Genomic DNA, 18,973 nt, shown 5'->3' with positions numbered 1-18,973 from the left:
TACTTCAGTCCCTGACCCAAGTTCTTTATTAGATGTTACATATGTAGTAGCCAGAGGCTGTTACTACATGGCTGCTATTATTTTTACAAAGATATCTCCTTGAAGGTAGGGTGCAAATGTTGTATTTCTTTAATGCCTTACTCATGCCATTTTACCATATTCTAGCATCTACCCTTCCATACCCACAGCCATTCTGGTTCCTCTTCAAAATGTTCACATACATTCTTTGTAGTATGAATAATTAATTGATAAAAAACTATTTTGTTTTGTAAACACTTACAAATATTACAGTCCCAGCACACTAGCTCTTTGTGTTGAATCTTTATATTCTAGCAATTCTTTTGTGAGGTACTCAGTTGCTAGAGGGCATATTTAAATGGAATTGAACAAATATTTCTTCAACTGGTTTCCATGAAGGTGGAAGTTGCCTGCTATATTTTTTACTTCAAATTTATGTCAAGGTTCATGTTCTCATAGTTTTTTTTTCAATTTTGTGCACATTCATAGAATACTGGATGAACAGCTTGAGAACCTTTTATTGTATTTGCAGAAAGCATATAAAACAGACAAAAACAGGCATGATTTCCAAATACTGTTAACATGCCTAAAGCCTAACCTTGAAGGAAACACCTCTAAGACAAGAGCTGATAGCTCAGAAGCTTGTTTCATGGCCCAGGCATGTTCAGAGAAGATTTTTTTAGGATTTATTTTTATTTGTGTGTGAGCTTTAATTTTGCTGACGGCAACATGAACCATTTTAGTTGTCAGGTGAGATCAGGACTATAGTTGTGTCTGTCAGTGCAATAATTATGTTGAAAACAGTGAATTTACTCCATGTGCATTTAAAGGAACAGAATATACCTGCTCACACCTTACACTGCTAAAATGGCAATCACTAACCACAGAAATACAGCCATTTTCTATACAAAATAAATATATACATTGTTGTGTTAAATAGATGCAGCTCTGTGTTCCAGCAATATGTTTTCATATGTACGAAAGAAACTATACAAATGATTGTTAATAATATGTGCATGTCTATCTTAAGACTCACATCCTATGTTTTGCATTACCAGCCGGTCTGTGATGCAAAGAGAACTTGGGAAAGAAGAGAAAAAAGGGAATCTTATAAAAGAAACTGTGGAAGGCAGGTGTTGAAAATGAATGATAGCAACAGCATAGAAATTTCTTATAAGATTCCAGATTCTTCCTTGTTGCTGTTCTGTTGGGACTAATGCAAGGAACCAGCAACTTTTTTTTCCCCAAATTTTCTCTTTTTGAGTTAAAAAGATAAAAGACGCAGCAAGGTCACTATTCATTCATGTCAAGAAATTTTCCTCTCTTTCTCTGAATCCTTCTATGAGACAACATAGCTATGTATTCAGAAGTGACTAACAACTGTGGATGACCAGATTCTTCAAAATTTTGGAATACTGTCAAAATTCATCCCATTTAAACATTCCCAAGCTGAACATCAGTACTCATATCTGTGTTAGACTGCACACCCCTTGGGTCAAAAGTATAATTTCTTGTTGTTGAGTTCAGTAAGATCCCACATAGACATATTAATATAAAGACTCCAAAATTAAAATTAAAATAAATAAATATAATATTTGACTTTCTGAAAAAATGACCATTTTGTTAGCTTTTCATCATTAACTTTGAGTCTTTAACTTAGATAAAATTACTGAAGACTATTAAAGAAAAAGTATGGCCTGGCACTGTAGACAAACTTCTTGCATCTTCACAGTATTCCCACTGTTTCAGTAAATATTTAGCTCATTTTTTAATTTAAACTGTTTTTTTACAAGGAATCTTGTCTTCTACCTTGCCTGTGAGCACCTAGCTAACGAAGGAAGCCAAATAAATAATGCTGGTGATAAATAAAATAATAATAAGATATAATAAGAAATATAAGATCTAATAAGAAGCYTAACTGTGTGAAAGACAAAAAAGAAAAAGAACTAGATGACAAAGAAGAGATAGTAATGTGAAAATGTATATCTATGCACTGTATCAATGCAACAGTAGCTAATTTAGAGAGAATGAAGTTATAAGATAAAATCAATAACAAAAAAAAGTATTTGATATTTAGATCTGAATGTGTTTAGAAGTATAGAAGACCATGAGATCTATCTGGGATTGTGCACACAATAATAGAGCATAACAACAACTGACAATTCCTTTTCAAAAAATTTGTTTCTGAGGGCCATGATTGGAGAAGAAGAAGAACTGATGTACTTTTTTTAGAAGATAAGAGCTTCAGATTTACATATTCTTATATTTATTTTTAACATCTGGCAAACTACTGGAGAACTTTTTAATGTAACTTAATTTAAAATCAGCTACAGGAAAAAAAAGCCAGAAGTAGACAGTAAAGGAAACCTGATAGAACCTGATAGACAAAGTGATTTCATGCTCTCACCATCTGTATACAATAATATTTTACATCAGAACTAATCCTGATGATTTTATAAGTAGAATCAGGCCTTTATTTATTTAATGACTTTAAGGATAATAGATATCAAGTTTAACAGATAAAGAAATACATTATTGCACTAGGAGAAAGATTTTAAAGGAACAGCTGTAGCAAATCTCTGCTGATTCTGTTTTTCTTGCTTCCTCCATTTCCATTCTCTTCTGCCTATTTTTTTGTTTGTTTTATTTTGTTTTTCCTCTGCTAAAGGGGCAAAGGCTGGAGAAGTGACAGGAAAGAAAAATAATTGGAATAAGCTTTCATCTTCCCTGGGATTCCACTAATAGGGGAGGAGTACTAATTTTGTCTTTCATGTAGCTCAGAAACAAAACCATTTCACCTCCTCTGTTCTCCTTGCCCATGGCAGAAGGTGAGAATAAAACCTTGCAGCTCAGTTTTGATTGGGATTAGGTTTAAATTCCTTCCATGATTCTTACTGTCATTTCTGGAAGCTGTTAACATATTTTTGCCTGTCATTAGTAAGACTTAGATTGCAGCCAGACCTATGGTCCTGAAGATAACGCATTTGTTCACAAAATTACTTCCAAAGGATTGAAATTACTTCATCACAACCTATTTCTTTCAATACCTGACATTTAAAAAATTTCAAGGATGAGAAATAAAAGATTAATAAAGCTGTCATTATCATTTCAATACCAAAAAAAAGAAAATTGTTTTGGGGTCCTATGGCAATCTACCTGCAAATATAAATTATCAGCTCTTTCAGCAGGTCTGAACTAGCTGAAGATTCACACCCCTAATCTCCTCCTACTTCCATCAACCAATTGCTCAGCAATAAACAGAACCATAAATAAACAAAAGCTGTGATTTTTTTATCTTCCCCTTGTCTTTATTGCTAAATCAAATATGAGATCACTATGGAAAACATGAAGGGAATCAGAGCTCACCAACATACTAAAACTGTGTTCCATAGGGAAATAGCACAAAATCTGTTTTTTGGTCTTTTATTTTTTAACCAATTATTGGCCATTGGTGTAAAGGCACAAAGAGCATCCTTGGTGGCCTACTTGCCAAAAAAACATTAATTTAACTTCTCTGCTTAGTCTGATAAATTGAGTCTTTCAGTGCCTTTGTTGACACATTGCAGTGGGCCTCTACAATCAAAGAAAGGGAAAAGGAAAAGCATCCTCTGGCTGGGATCTGAACTGTTGTAAGAATCAGTACAAATTTAGAGGATATGACCTATCCTCATTCTATGGAACTAATAACATCTTTGATGGGAATTTGGGGAAGAAATTGTGAAGAATTCCTTTAGTACACTATATTTTTATCTAATGAAAGATTAGACAAAAATAAATATAAAAAGTCATCATTTGTCTACATTTCTGAAGGTGCAGACAAGGAAAAACATATTTTATACAAAAAAAAGAAGAAGAAAAAGACAACAACATAAATATATTAAACTTCCAGTTGCCATAAATCAAACTAAGTAGAAAAATAATAATAAGATTCTTCCTACAAAAAGATAACATATTCTGTGTCAGCATTTATCTTGGGATTACTGGATGTTAGACAAGATATAAAGGGAGGAGTTGTGAGAAAATCAAGTAAACACTTGTGTACGGAAAATATAACATCTGTGAATATATCTGAAGAGATATGATATAGTAATACTAGACAGTGGGATGAATGAGAGGAGTCTAAGGACAAGCAGAATTTCAGGCTTGGGAATTATCCAGGTTAGAGTCAGTCAGAGAAAGTAGATTAAAAAACTTAATTAAGAAAATAAAAAGTTGGGGTTTGTGTGTGTGTGTGGTTTTTTTGTTTGTTTGTTTGTTTTTCCACAAGACATACCTGACTGGAAAACTCATGGATTTCTTAAATTTATCTCACTGCATATTGTTTCTGTGTGTTCGGTAATATCTGGGATGATAGGTGGGGTTTTGTTTTGTTTTGTTTTGTTTGGCTTCAGTTCAGAACAGATTTCTAAAGCTAAAAGAAGTAATCAACAACACATTTTCTCTGTAACCCAAACTTTGGTGCACACATGCATGCACACATTGCACAGTGCATTTTGTTAGAAAGTAGGTAAAGATAAAGACCAGTATTTTCCTCAGAAGTGTGGCACCAAAAAGGAACATCCCATCATGCAAGACAGAGAGGTATAGTTTCACACTGCTAAATTCTCCTGCCAATCATTTCAAATGCACATCAAAAGCAGAACAGATATAATACTAATGGGCAGCTTGTCAGCATTCCAAGGCTGCCGCCTCAGTAATACCTGGGCAAGTTGCACTCAGGCCATTTTTGTAACCTGAAGAGATTGGAAACCCAATATGCAAGAAAGGCATTTTCCCCTCCTTTCATTTTTGAAGTATTATCTAATTTTAACGAAAAGGAAAAATGTATTAAAATACTGTGCTGCAGCAGAGAAATGCATATGTTGTACAAAACAAACCTTACAGTTAAAACAGTAATCAGTAAAGGTAAAGAAGAAAACAAAATAAAAGGAGAGCTTCAGAATAAAAGGAGAACTTCATGAATGAAAAGAGAAATATAAGGGATATATGAGTCAGAAGACATTATCTTACCTAAATTCTTGTGTCCTTTCTTGTCTTCTGAACACATTTTCTTTCTTTTTTTTTTTATTATCTCTTTAGCTTTCTAATATTAAATACTTTTTAATTATTTTTCTTGGACAGAATAAAATAAAAATGAAGTAAGTATGCTACAGCTACACCTATACTACATAAAATAAGTATACTACAGCTAGCATATTGTACGCTCATGCAATAGTTCCTCTAATTAAGAATATCCTAGCATAACTGACTCTTAATTTTAGCACTCAATGATTAGGCAGTGATGCTGAACCTGTGTACAGTGGTCATAATCACTGTGCACATGTTAAGTATCCTCTTTTTCCACAGAATATAGAGACTGCTTTCCACCGCAGATTAACTGCTTTGTAAATGAGCACCCAGGCAAAACTAGACACCTGATATAATATGATGCAATATGACACATACATTTTCTCTGTAAATAAGAATGAACAAAGTCTTTGAGGCCACCTTTTCTCATTTAAATTGGTTGTTAGAAATGAGCAGAGTTTTATTTTGTGCATAAATCTTTCCATTTCCTTTTTGCTCTCCAGCTTCACCTTCTGCTTACAGGGCCAGCACCTCACTTTTAAAGCAAGCTCTGTGGGTCTCTCTTTCACTGCACACCTGCTAGCTTTTCCAGCTGCTCTCTGAAACTGTGACACAATCCAAAAGATCCAAAGTTATTTCTGCTGACTGAGACACAGAACAATTTCCAGACTGCCATCTATCAAACATTTCACCTTACCTCCAGTATATTTTGGAGCCAGATTCACAAAGGTGTAAATGGAGAGTAAACAGCCTTATCACTATGACCACATTGCTCAACATGGAAATAAGAATAAAGAATTTTTCCAAAAGATGCTAATGGGAAGCGGGAGTGTAAAGTTACTTTAGACTCTCTGATAGTCTTGACTTCTATACACATATATTTAATAAAACTAATTTGTGCTATACTGTTAGTATCTTGTCCATGGTGAGCAACTCAAGTGTCCAAATGGCTCATCTTCCATGAAAAAAATGTCCATTCCAAAAGTAACCCTGAAATTTCTTATTTCCCAAATCACAAATATTTTGCAAATATTCCCCAAAGTATTTAAAATTTTGATATTTTTCCTGAAGGAACAAAAAAAGTTCAAATCCCCCAAATATCTATTTGAAAACACTAAAACAATTGCTTTCAATAATATTAAAATGCTTCCTCTGAATAAGAAAGCAAAACTTAAAATGAAAAATATAAAGAAAACAAAAAAGAGTGCTAAAATGAAACAAGAAAATGATTTTGACATTTCATTCCAATATTTCTCAATTTAAAGCCTATTAAATAAAATTTGTGAAAAAATCAATTTCAAAAATTTGGGTTTTTTTCCAAAGGAAAAGATATTATTTTGCAAAAGATTTCACGTAGTTTCACTAGGGCTATTTTACATGTCAGATCTCAGTGTAATTTTTTAAAAGTGGTACCTTATTCTTTGTGAGGATTGAAAGCACCTAAAAACAGATAACTGACATAATGAAAATGAAAAAAAGAAAAACAGCGCTGTTAAATGTAACATCAGATATTCAATCCTCTTAACTAGAACAGAGCAACAAATGATATTTATCTCAGCTCTCTGATGTGCACTACCAGAGATCAGATTTTCACATGCAAGCCCTGCAGATCATCTGTAAAAGACAAAGAAGAAGAATACAAAGAAGTCATTATAATTCAGCAAGAGTAGGGGTTATGAAGGTGTTTACTTAATAAGAAAGAAAGTTAATTCCGAGTCCCCTCTTTTTCCCAGAAGCCCTTCCCATATCAGAACTGTATTAGGCTACTGCCGCACCGCTAGTGCCTCCCTTGCTCCTATTTTATGTACATTATCCCTGGGGTTTCATTAACTTATTTTCATTTACCAATGCTTTGGTGTCAGCTATCATGTATGTTAAACATGGGGAAATATGGCAATTGAAAACACAATATTCATTTCCTCAGCAGAAACAACAAAAGGCCTTAAACAAATTTTACTTTCTGTTCAAATGTCTATGGACATTTTAACATTCTCCAGGGAACCTCAGCAGTAATTGCTAGTTCTTCTTAATACAAGAACTCTCATTCTCTTTGTATGATATACCTTGCCACTGTTAAGTCAGAGCATTTGTGTGCTGGCAAAAGGTCTCGTATAGAAACAGTAACACCAGCATAAATTTTTTTTTTTCTCGTGTAGCTAATTTTTTACAGTGACTAATGAATACTAATACAACAAAACCATTTTTCTGTCAAAATAATCTGCACCTACAATGAAAGGATTTGTTAGTATAACTATAAAAGTATATCTTATTAGTACTTTTTTCTAGCTTAGGCTTTTTGTTATGTTACAGTTTTTACATGTTTTTAATAAGCTCGGGTTTTAGTGATATAAATGGCGTGGCCAATTCTAAGACTGTGTGGGTAAATTAGGGGAGCTGTGCAGAAGGAAGAGGAGTATTTCTATTTCTTTTTCTTATCACTACATCAGCAATAAGCTTCCTGTAGAAATAACTGGTTTATTTTGGGGAGAGGGAGGGTTATCCTAGTCTTAATATATTTGGGAAATAAATCTCCACAATAGACTCATTACAGGGGCAGGTTCATGTTACCATCTATATCAATATTCAGTGTATCTCCAGGGAAAAGTGTGTAAACATAAACTCTTCAACCCTAAACTGAATCCTTACAACATCAGCTACATCTTTGAAAATAATTTGAAAATAATGTTAAAATAATTATTTAAAAATAATTTTAAGAAGTTGATGCAAATTGATTCTCAAATATTTGGTCAAAATCTCTTTTATTCTATATTATTTTCCTTACAAATTTGACTCTCTGCTTTTTGGCTAATTAACTATTTTAGATTGTTTTCCTCAGATGCATGCAGTTCAGTGTGCTAAATAAGTAGTATGAATAGCTATTACCCATGCAGAAAACCCGAGTTAGTTTTCTTTGTCCGCTTAATTATTTCCATTGCTGAAGGATATTTGACCACTAAAGGGTACATCTAAAATATGGTATTACAAAGCTGACAGGTCAGGGTGCTTCTCTCGGTTCATTTTGACTGAAAGTTCAGATGAGACTCAGCTGACCAAAGTTCACTCCTTTCTTCTATGCCCACTGCTAGTGTCCCTGGGGCGGGGAGAACCCAAAACAGGAACCATGGTTGGCTTCAATGGATCCTCTAATATGGCCGGTTATGGAAGAGTTTTGACAGGCTTGTATGAGTGTATATAGTATATATAAAGCACACTTGTCTTGCAAGTCAGTCACAGCCAATGTCACCAAAGAAGGGTAAAGAAGGGCATTTATCTGACAATTATGAAGGCCTGTATGAGAACTAGTCACTCTAGGCTCCCTTATAGCCAGTAGAATATATAGGACATGTACAGGAGAAAATGTCCTAAAGAGACACCGTGAACTGTAATGTTGTGTGAGATAAATCTTGTTTTTGTTTTCATCTGTACTCTATGAGGAGAAACCTTTCAAATGCAGGAGCCATGAAGATAAAAGAATAAGAGGGTAATAGTCACCTGTAGGGTATTATCTGATGAACAATGATTTATGCTGAAGTTACTATTTTTTCAAATATCTACTGTCTTTGAAAATAGTTTAAAATATGCTCAAAACATGCTGGGAAAAAGTTCCCCAAATCACGTTATATAGTTTTAACTAAGTCTGACCCTTAATTTAAACTGCCTACAGTTTGCTAGGAGATGAAGGATGAAACAAAGCAATTTACAGTCTCTAAACTTCAACAGAAATGAATATGTTCATGGAAGGGAGAATTGTAAAGACAGCTAAACACTACATTTTAAAGAAAGCTGCACTGATAACCAGATCATTTTGTTGTTTTTCATCTTTCTGATCAACTTGGTTTAGTATCAAAGGGATTTAGATACAAGTCCAAGACATTTAGAATACTACCTCATAAGGAAGATTCCATGCAAGAAACACAGGGACATATCTTGTCCCCTTACATTTGGTCTCCTTTCCATGGCAATTGTGTTTTTGCAGCTGCTGCTATGGAGTTACTTTTTTCCCTTCTTTTTAAGATTTAACTGTTTCTCCTACATGTTTTCTGGCTAGAAAAATAAAATTAATTTTCTGTTACCTGCAACACTTATCATTTGTGAAGTGCATTTTTTTTTCCTTGATTCCAAAACATATTGGCATTGCAGTGGATTATAATGTAAATTTAACAAACACGCTGAGAGAATTAAGCTGAAATTTCTTGGAAAGACTCTGAAAGGCACACTATGCACAATTTCAGGCATACAGTGAAACCTTCACCAATGCATGCATATACACTCAGTTTTAATCACATTGTGATAACAACACAGCAAATTCAAAAAAAATTCTTTGATTTGCTGGGTAATTACCTTGTGGCATTGGTCCTGTGGTGCTTAATTAAGTCTGTACAGTATTTCACATTTATTTTTTCACAGTGGTGTTTTATTCAGTGTGTACAGGTACATTAAAAAAAAAATCACATATTCTCTGATAAGGTAGGTTGCTTTTTGCCCCCCCCCTTTTTTTTTTTTTGCAGCAGACTGCCTTAAAAGACAAGACTACCCAGTATTAGAAAATGGTTCAGTAACATTATTCAGAACATATTTGGGAATAGCTAATAATCTAGCCAAAATAGCCAATCTAGCCATTAACAATCTTTTTTTCTCTATTATTGTTAAGAACTCAGTAGCCCAGATCTGCTCTCCACTATCTATAATGCAGATGAATTAACAAGAGAAGATAAAATTTGAATAGGAGATAGACTTGACAACTGAGGACCACATCTGGGTGGCATTTACAGCTCTCTATTTAGTGCAAACACAACACAAACAAAATCTGTGATTTTGCCGCTTGCTTCCATTTAAATCTGTAGGCACATCAGTACCTCTGTGTGTGTGTGCGTGTCTTAAAGTTTCAGAAGTGGCCTGGAAAAGGATCTCCAAATAGCCTCAGAGCTATTCCCACCTTGCAGCATTTGAGCAGTCTTCATCTGGTATCCAGCTGGGATCCAGACACTAAGCACTTCTCCTATTAGTCTCCCTCAGGCCTAGATCTTAAAGATATTCAGAGATTATGAAGTTTAATGTTTACCTCAGAAAAGATGAGACATTTAAAATTTAGTTAAACAAAACAGCACCTGTCAGAGACAAAGAGATGTTGTACATGAACTACAGCATATAGCATTCTTATTACCTGAAAGAAAGCCTCTCAGGCATTTTTTACGTCTGAACAATCCTAAAAAATTGTCAGACAAGTTACTCATTTACTAGCAGGAGTCCTAAAGGCTTTGGCCACCAGAAACGGAGTTCAAATTACTGAATGAAAAAGGAATTAAAAGGTATAGGGTACAGGAAATACTTTATCATTCTTTGGAATGGGATATCAGCAACTTTAAACCCCACAATAAGTGAAAACACGTGTATTTGCACTTCAGGACACCTCTAAATTCAGTCCTCTTCAAAACCCAGCAAAAGAGAAAAAGTGTTCTCACAAACCTTCAGGACAGCAAACTGCCAGGGTCTTCCCAAATCTACTTAACTAGTTTAAACAGCAAAGAGCAAAATCCTAGAGACAGGAATTCCTTCTTGTTGCATGTATATTTGTATCATCATTCTGTATTCATCTCAAAAGGGACAAATGTCTTCCTCTTCTGAAATGTCAAGTATAATAGGTACCTCAGTGACTTCCTTGATTGCATGCTAAGCCCTTATCTGAACCTGTTTCCTTATATCAAGGAAGCTCAGTGAAATCTTCTTCTGAAGAAAAAAAGTGTCATTAAAATGGCAAGAAGGGAAGGAAAGTGTCCTAATCTGAATTACTGTATGTGTCTCAGAATTCCACTTCCCTCCTCATTTTGTAAATTTGTCTTCTAGACTACATTTTTTCCAGGATTAAAAAGGTATCATCTAAAGCAAGCACATCTCAGTGGTAAACCCAACCAGAAGGAATATATAATACATTCAAATTAAACATTTCTGTCCCACATAAATATTCCCTTTAATGAAAACATCCTGTGATTTTACTGGCACACAACCATGTGAGGGTTTATTGTGGCTTCTGGTAGTGTACAGAAATAAATACTATATCTCTCTTTGCTTGTTTTTGCACTGAATCTTCTTAACTTTCTGTGATTTCAATTTTTTTTTTAATTGCCATAGATAACAGGAAAAAACAAAAAAGTTAAACGTTATGGATGATCTTCTACAAAGGTATAATTGTTTATATATATTTGCTTATATTTTTCAAAGCCAAATATTTGTATCTGTTAAAATATACCTCACCGTCAAATCAAAATTAAGAAAGAAATCCAGTGCAATAACAGAAACCAGATGATAAAGCAGAGCAGTGATTTACTCCTCTCACTGTAGTTTTATGTCAGTTTTATGCTGATTACTTTTTCAAGGAGGAAGTTGAGCTCAAAGTAGTACTGATCAGGAGCCGAGACCAGGTTTGCAGTTTGTATGGAAGAGGCAGTCACAAGGCACAATCATCTCATTAATTGTTCGTATCACCACACTTCAGCTTTCCGGTGGGGTGAGACCGTATTTCTCTGCTGACACTCATTTCGGATTGTGTCTCTTCAGAGCAAAGCCTGCCAACTCACAAACTGTGCCAAACCTCAGTGTAGTTCTGTGAAGACTTTAGCCCTCTAAGAAATGAAACCAACTAACTTAGCATGTATTACATTCCTTTGATTAGAATAATTGTTGTCATCCTCACCAAGCATTGATTTGTGGCCCCAGAGGTGCAAAGTCGGGGACTAAAAGATAATTATACCCAACTCCCATTTGAATAGTTACATTAAATGAATGTAACAAATTAAATTACTGATCTGTTGAAAGAACATTAATATTATTCAGTTATTCCAGACCAGCCTCAAATTCTGCTCATGTAAAATATCCTCTTAAGCATGTCTTCCATGGAGTAACATATCTATAAAAGCAGGTGTCATTGCTAATGCAGACATACAGAAGATGTTAAATATGGAAAATATTCATATTAATTTTTAGACTCATTCTGAAATTTTTACATTTTCCAGAGGAAAAAGCACCATAATTTCCTGATGATGTACCTTTTTGACAGTGAAAATTCTTTAGCTATCACTCCATATCTTTTCGTCCTCTAGGTGGCCTTTAGGGCTAATGCTGTCCACCTTCCTGAGATTTACTACTTACTGCAGGTTTATAGGTTTTAACTGCTAAAATACACAGCCTAAAGCTTAGATGAAGCACATTTTGACAAATTCCTTAATCAGTTTATGATGAATAAATATGCACTGGAATGTAACTGCAAGGATATTTTTTAATATTTTTTTTTACTATCACCACAATGGGAAGTTTTTAAAGTGACAGCCTGTCTTGCACATACATAGAAATAATATCTTTGTGGGGTCACCAAAATCCACAGAGATACTGAAGCACTGCCACACTATCCAGGCAGTACTTAATTTATAGAGGCCCTGCAGCCAAATAAAATCTTTTCTCATGAATTTGGTTTCTGGGTTTCTTATAAAATGCAAAGTGAGGTGATGAGAGCAGGATTTATGGAAAAGAAGTTTGCAGTGAACCACTTCACTTTCTGGTAGGAAATTCTGAGAATAAGGCTGGGCCTATTACTCATGACTAGATCAAGAAACCTTTGGTGATATCTTGTTCAGTGTGATGTGGAATAAGGATTTGAAATAATTCTTTCCTGAGGAAAGGGAATGGGGGAGTGGGGACATCTGCCCTAAACAGCACCAGCAAATAGAGTTCCTGTGGTGGTTCTTTCTTGTTCTGTTCTCTTGCACAAGAATTAGCTGTTCTTTTAGTATACTCTAAGGAAGTGCTGTAGAGTCAATCAGTCTGTTGAGCCCAATGTACATCTATTTTTTTTCTACAAAGATGTGATGCTGTGGGCTGTTCCCGGTGTCATCTGCTACCTCTCAGTCATTTACTCATCCTACTAGTTTATCCCTCCTGGAGGGAACTCTTTTGCAGGATGCATCATTAGACAACTCCCCTGCTCTCTGGCCTCTAATTACAAAGATCCTTTTAAATTTTTGATTCTTTTAAAAACCCTTTAAGTTCATGTACAGAATGGGAGGGAATCCAAATTTCTGTTTGATTGCAGTATGTAGAACCTCACAACACACAACTGACTTAAGGGAAAGATATAATCTGATAAACAAGACATAAGCCCAGTCCTGGTGTAACTGTGTAATTTGCACTTTACCAATCACTGGCCTAGCTGTCTTTCTCATTGCCTTGTTTACCCCAAAGTGTCCCAGCTGCACACTCTCCTCTTTTTCTGAACCTAAGACTACCAGGCAGAAATTGAATGACCTTGCTGTCACAGTAACTTCCCAGTAACTTCCTAGTAACTTCCTGAGTAACTTCATTTCATTCAGTTTCTCAAATAATAGGCTTTGACAAGTTGATAAACTAATCTTATCAGCACTAGGCTCAAAGTAACAACTTCCTCTCTCTCCCTTCCTCACTTTCATCTAAACCGTCTTCCTATTTCTTACCAGTTCAAATGCACCTTCAATGACTCCTAACTCCTACTTACACTGTGCCTTAGCAACTAGAGTTACATGTACAAAATCAATGCCCTTGATGACTTTGCCTGCAGTTGGGTGTCTTGAACTATTACCCCATAACTATGCCTAATCTCTTGCTGGATGACTACCTCTGTCCAAAATGATGAGCTTAGTATATATTGTATGTATATATGTTGTATATGTTGTAATCACTTACAGATTTTCAAATATATCCTAATACATAAATTTGGATATGTTCATGATAACTGCCATGCTTCTAAGTTCATAAAGAGCGCACAATATAGGTGCTTTATTCAGCCTGTCCTGCCATCCTCAAAACTACTTTCTGCTTTGCATCTGGTGTCCGTTTCAACATAAGAGATGAAGAAACTCTTATCTCAGAATGCCTCACAGTGCTCGCGCCACCAAGGGAGTTTAGGGTTTAAGTGCCAGTTCAAAATTTGGCAGAAGGATCTGAAACAAGTCCCAGAGGAATATGCTGAAGTATTGGTTAGAAATACATGCATCTGCCATGCTAAATGGCAAAACCTACCTTGAGAACGTCACTAGCATTGAAGCATGCAGTAGTTCAGCAGTTTCAATGGCTTTGTGCATGCCAATGGATAGAAAATTACATTCCTGAGGGAATTCAGTGGCAGAAGCTCGGTCACTGAGGTTGTTCAGCTATAGATGAACATCTATGAAGGTCTTCATTACAGCAAAATTTTAGATATCTAAGGCAGCACTTTTGTGGATCGAGCTCAGACTTTTTCTGCAAATATGTTTTCTTGAGGCAAAGTACCAGCCATACCAGCTGTGCAAGATGGCTGGCTGGCACTACATACATACATACATATACATACATACATATATGTATATAGTGCCTCAATCTCTCACCCTGGGACACCATAGGAACATGTTGCTTTACGTACAAGGCAAACAATACAACCACAATTTAGTCCTTGTTTTGTGTTATTACTTTGGTTGGTTGGTTGGTTGGTTGGTCGGTCGGTCAGTTATTTTTCTTACTACATTCACCATATCGAGTATGAATATATTCAATATAATAAATATGAATAGTTCACCATATGAAACTTATAATTTTTTCTCTCATTAGCTTTTCAGTATTTTCTACTATCTTTCTTTTTTTGTTTGTTTTTTAATATGGTCTTTCCAGTTCTTACTAGTTTATATAATCCTGAGTACTTCCTGCAGCCTAGACTACATATCTTTATTTTACCACAGTATTAAGGGCCTTTTTGAGTTTCTTTGATTTCCCCCTTTCTGTATACAAAAGGAAATTCTGCACTCCGCAGGTAGATTGCTCCCTGTCTCATCAGATGGAGTCAAAGGGGGGAATCAGCAGCTGCCTAATGAGGCTGCAGCATTCAAGAAGAATATTCTGGTGCAGTTTAGGAGGAACTCCCACAAAGAACAGAGATAGTAGATGGCTTGAATCCACCCATTAAGGTGGGGAGTAAGGGGAAGGGAAAGGGAAAGGGGGAGGGGGAGGGGAGTGTTGTAGGGACATATATTTATCCTAAATTTCTTACAGATTTTTTTTAAATGTCATTTTAAATTTCAGCTGTTTACTTATCCTGGCCATCTGCTGTTATAAGAAGTTATTGGTTGTTTTGATTTTTTATGTCTATCTCTGAAAGAAAAGCATTATTGAAAAAAGAAATTTGGCTGTTGACTTCCTAAGCCCCTCAAAAATATTCAGAAGAGTTTATATTTTGCTTGAAAAAGCTCAGAAAGTAAAATCTATGCAACTTGGCCAGCTAACACCAGGTACCAGTCCTATTTTTAGAATAATTTTACCTCACTGTGGAATACAGCTCAGTGCATTTTCATAAAGTCCTTTAGTTTCCATGGCAAATGGGGTCATTATTTCTGTTGAAACTGATGGTTTTCACTTATACTTTCAAAATGCTTTTCATACGATGCCAAAAAGACAAGTTGGTGCAGAATTGTTAATTGTTAACAACCAGATTGTTAATCACAGTTAGTTCTTAAAGTGAAATTTACCCAAGGTCAATATGACCTTGCATTAAGGTCCACTGAAAACAATGAATGATATATTGTAGTCAAATGACTGACATTCTTAGCTGGAAACAATTGAAACAATTTTGATTGTTAATCAGTTAAAAAAAAATGAAAAGGTGAGGACTTAAACCTGAGATGCCATCCATTGCCCTAACAATTCTTAGATTCAATAAAAGACCAAACAAAAAAAGCAAACTGTGCTAAAGTCTTATCAGCTGGCCTACTCACAGTTTTTACAGCAGGCTAAAATTGCAGTTTTCTTGACATGCATTTTGTTTGTTCTATCACAATCTTTCACTATACTAGATATTCTCATGAAACGCAGTCCCATGTTTATATTAATAGCTAGAATATTGCTAAAGTGAAGAAGCAATTATTATAGAAAGCATTGGGGCAACTGGATGGTAAGCCAAATTCATGATTTTAACATAGTTTACTAGATTATGGTTTTTTTCCATTGAGGCTACTGCAGCTCTAGACTCCCCCTATGTACCTTTAAAGTGAAGCACAGCCAGATGGACAACTTTATGATTTTCTACACTACACATTAATTTGCTCTATAAAAAAACAGAAATGATTTTTGACTCTTTGTTTCTTTGTGTTATGAATTTTCTTTCACAAGGAGCATATGAAAAATCTTGCTCCCCTGAAATGATGCTACAYCTTTACACTTCGGGCATTTTTCTTAGCATGCTTTTTTTTATGGGAATCTTGTAAGGAAATTAAGGTCAATAAATAAATAGATTTACACAGAATGTGGTCCAAAACATTCAGAATGTAATAGTGCTCTCTCTTCTGTAAAAGTCTATAAGTTTGTTTAAAAATACTATAAAGAGTGAACCAATGTTTTCTAAATTAGACACAGCTTTCTTGTGGGTGCACTGTTAGCACCCCATTAGTATAAATCAGTATGGTAGTTTCACTAATGGAAATGGCACTGTGATAACTTGTATCAGCTATACTTATATCAGTGTTGCCATGCTCCTTCTCTGAGTGCCGTCCTAAAAACTGCACATACTGAAGTGTCTGGCTATACTCTGCCCCAAGAGAATCAGTGTACATTAGCATTAACTGAGTCACGCATTTCTACTGAAACAAATAGAAAAAATATCTTCTGGGCTCTTTCCACTCCACTACCCAAGCCCAACATGGAGAGCTTTTCAGTAGCAAGTGGGAGGCTTGCTATGAATGGAAATGACTCTTTTCTCCACACATCCCACATCCCTCCCTAGCTTTTCTGAAACTGTTTAATCTGTATAAAAATTCTTCATCTGGCTCTCAAGAATGCTAGCACTTAAAATGAGCAGTGTTTGATATTATGGGAGTCAATGGGACCGGAATCAGGCCTATATATTTGTACAGAAACTTCCTTGAGTGAGCTTATTGCTATTTGTGTTTCAGCAGGGAAAACAGAAAATATAATAGCAGTGCAAATATATCTGCTTAATAAACTGATCTCTACATGAGTAGTAACGGTGTTTAATAACCCTAAAATGAACAATGCAAACCATCTGGAAAACAATGCAAGACCCTTTTTCATATTCACATGCTCAAAATTACAGCTGGACTCCAGGCTATTATTTTAAGGAGGCCAAGAGAGGCATTCCCTAACATTGGTGATGCAGATATTAGGGTCAAAGATCCATCTTTCCTCTTTGTGCTACTATGGGTATTATTACATTCATTGCACAGTTTCAACATGTGAAACTACAGAGTCCACCTCACCAGCTTCACCATCGTGCCTTTCCTGTCAAACAGTCTGGACCTGCCCTGAAGAAAATGGATCCCTTTGCATAACATCACAGTGCTCGCCCAGCATATTTACATTAGCAAACTACCCTTGTCCAGCTGACCTGAACGTAAGAGACTACAACGTATGTAACGAGAGTATTAAATGAGCAACGGAACAAAATGGGGAAAAAGTGTTGTGTTTGAGCATTTCTCCCAAATTACAGGAAAATGTTTCTATATTTCCACATTTTTATTAACAGCCTTGTTCTCCTTCTAGTCCCCTAAACCGCCCTGACAGGTTGTGCCGAAACTGTTGGAACGCTACTTTGTAATCCCAGAGCCTTTAAAAAGCAAGCAAACAAACAAACAGAACAAACAAAAAAATCCTGCAATGTATATTCCTTGAGTCCTAGACTTTCAAAAGACAAATATGAGTGACACCATGACTGAAAAAAAAAAAGTATACTAGTACAAAGTTCACCTCTAAACGTATAGTAGCAAACTTTGTATTTACAAACTGCTACTGTAACACAAATATTTTCCAAAACCTCCATTTCACAGTTCAGTAGCAATAATAGAAGCATGTACAGGAATCACAACAAAAATCAGCTACGTAGATGAAAAATTGCTGACTAAAGTGTCAGATAGCTTTCCGAATTTGTGCTAGGTGAGATACCTGCTCCATGTACAACTGTAGGCTGTCACTGAGAGGTGGCCTAGCTCAGTCCCGCACTGCACTTGAGCTTTCTTTCATGGAGGTACCTTTGAGTCAGGTCTCACATCTACCCAGTCTATCCACTTTGTTAAACTGACCCAAAGGAAACTTTTTCAGCTCTTTTCTTTTTCAAGGACTAGTTTTCCATTGGCCCAGCTCATTGAACAAGCTCCCACTGCAGCCACAGTTCCTAGATCTGGAGCAAAGGAAAGATCTGCAAAGTGAGAGAGAGTAGGACTCTCTTGGCAACAATCCACAGACACAGCAGATTAGAAAAATTCAACACACTGAGAAATATTAATCAAAAGTTAAGGCTATTTTGTTTTTCGGACTCTTTCTTTTATTGGCAAGAGTTTCTAGAGGCAAAAAGGCATTTTCAAATGATAAATATTTCCCCTGCCAAATGGATCTTACAATATTTAATCTGCAATTTTTATTTTTATGTTTTAATTTAAATGCATATAGAATACTGCCTTCATGGTAGTTAGGACCACATCATGACTATATTTGTGTCTTTTTTAAGGCAAATTCATTTAAAAGGCAATGCAGCTTATATGACTGAGGAAGAAAGTTTACATTCCAATCTGTATTACGAATATAAGGAGGAGAACATACCAAGGTAGCATATGACCTTACAAAGAGGCTATATTAAGACTAACCAAAGAATGCACTTAAGTCAAATCTTTCTGATGGAAACAAAACCATGTCATTTTGCATATGAAAAATATTTATAAAAAAACACTGGGGGGAACAGAGCATTTGGGGGCAATTTTTTACTATATTTTGTAGCCAAAAAGGCTGGTATAAGTCAAAGTGCCACTAAGCTAGTGGACAAAACTATTGCCTCTGAATGAAACAGTTGTAGTAAACAGGAAAATGTTGTTCCTCAAAAGATTTCCAAGCC

The sequence above is a fragment of the Apteryx rowi genome, unplaced genomic scaffold (genome assembly GCF_003343035.1).
Source record: "Apteryx rowi isolate R43461 unplaced genomic scaffold, aptRow1 scaffold_249, whole genome shotgun sequence".
Classification (NCBI taxonomy): Eukaryota; Metazoa; Chordata; class Aves; order Apterygiformes; family Apterygidae; genus Apteryx; species Apteryx rowi.
The sequence above is the reverse complement of the archived record's forward strand: the minus strand, read 5'-3'. Positions refer to the sequence as shown.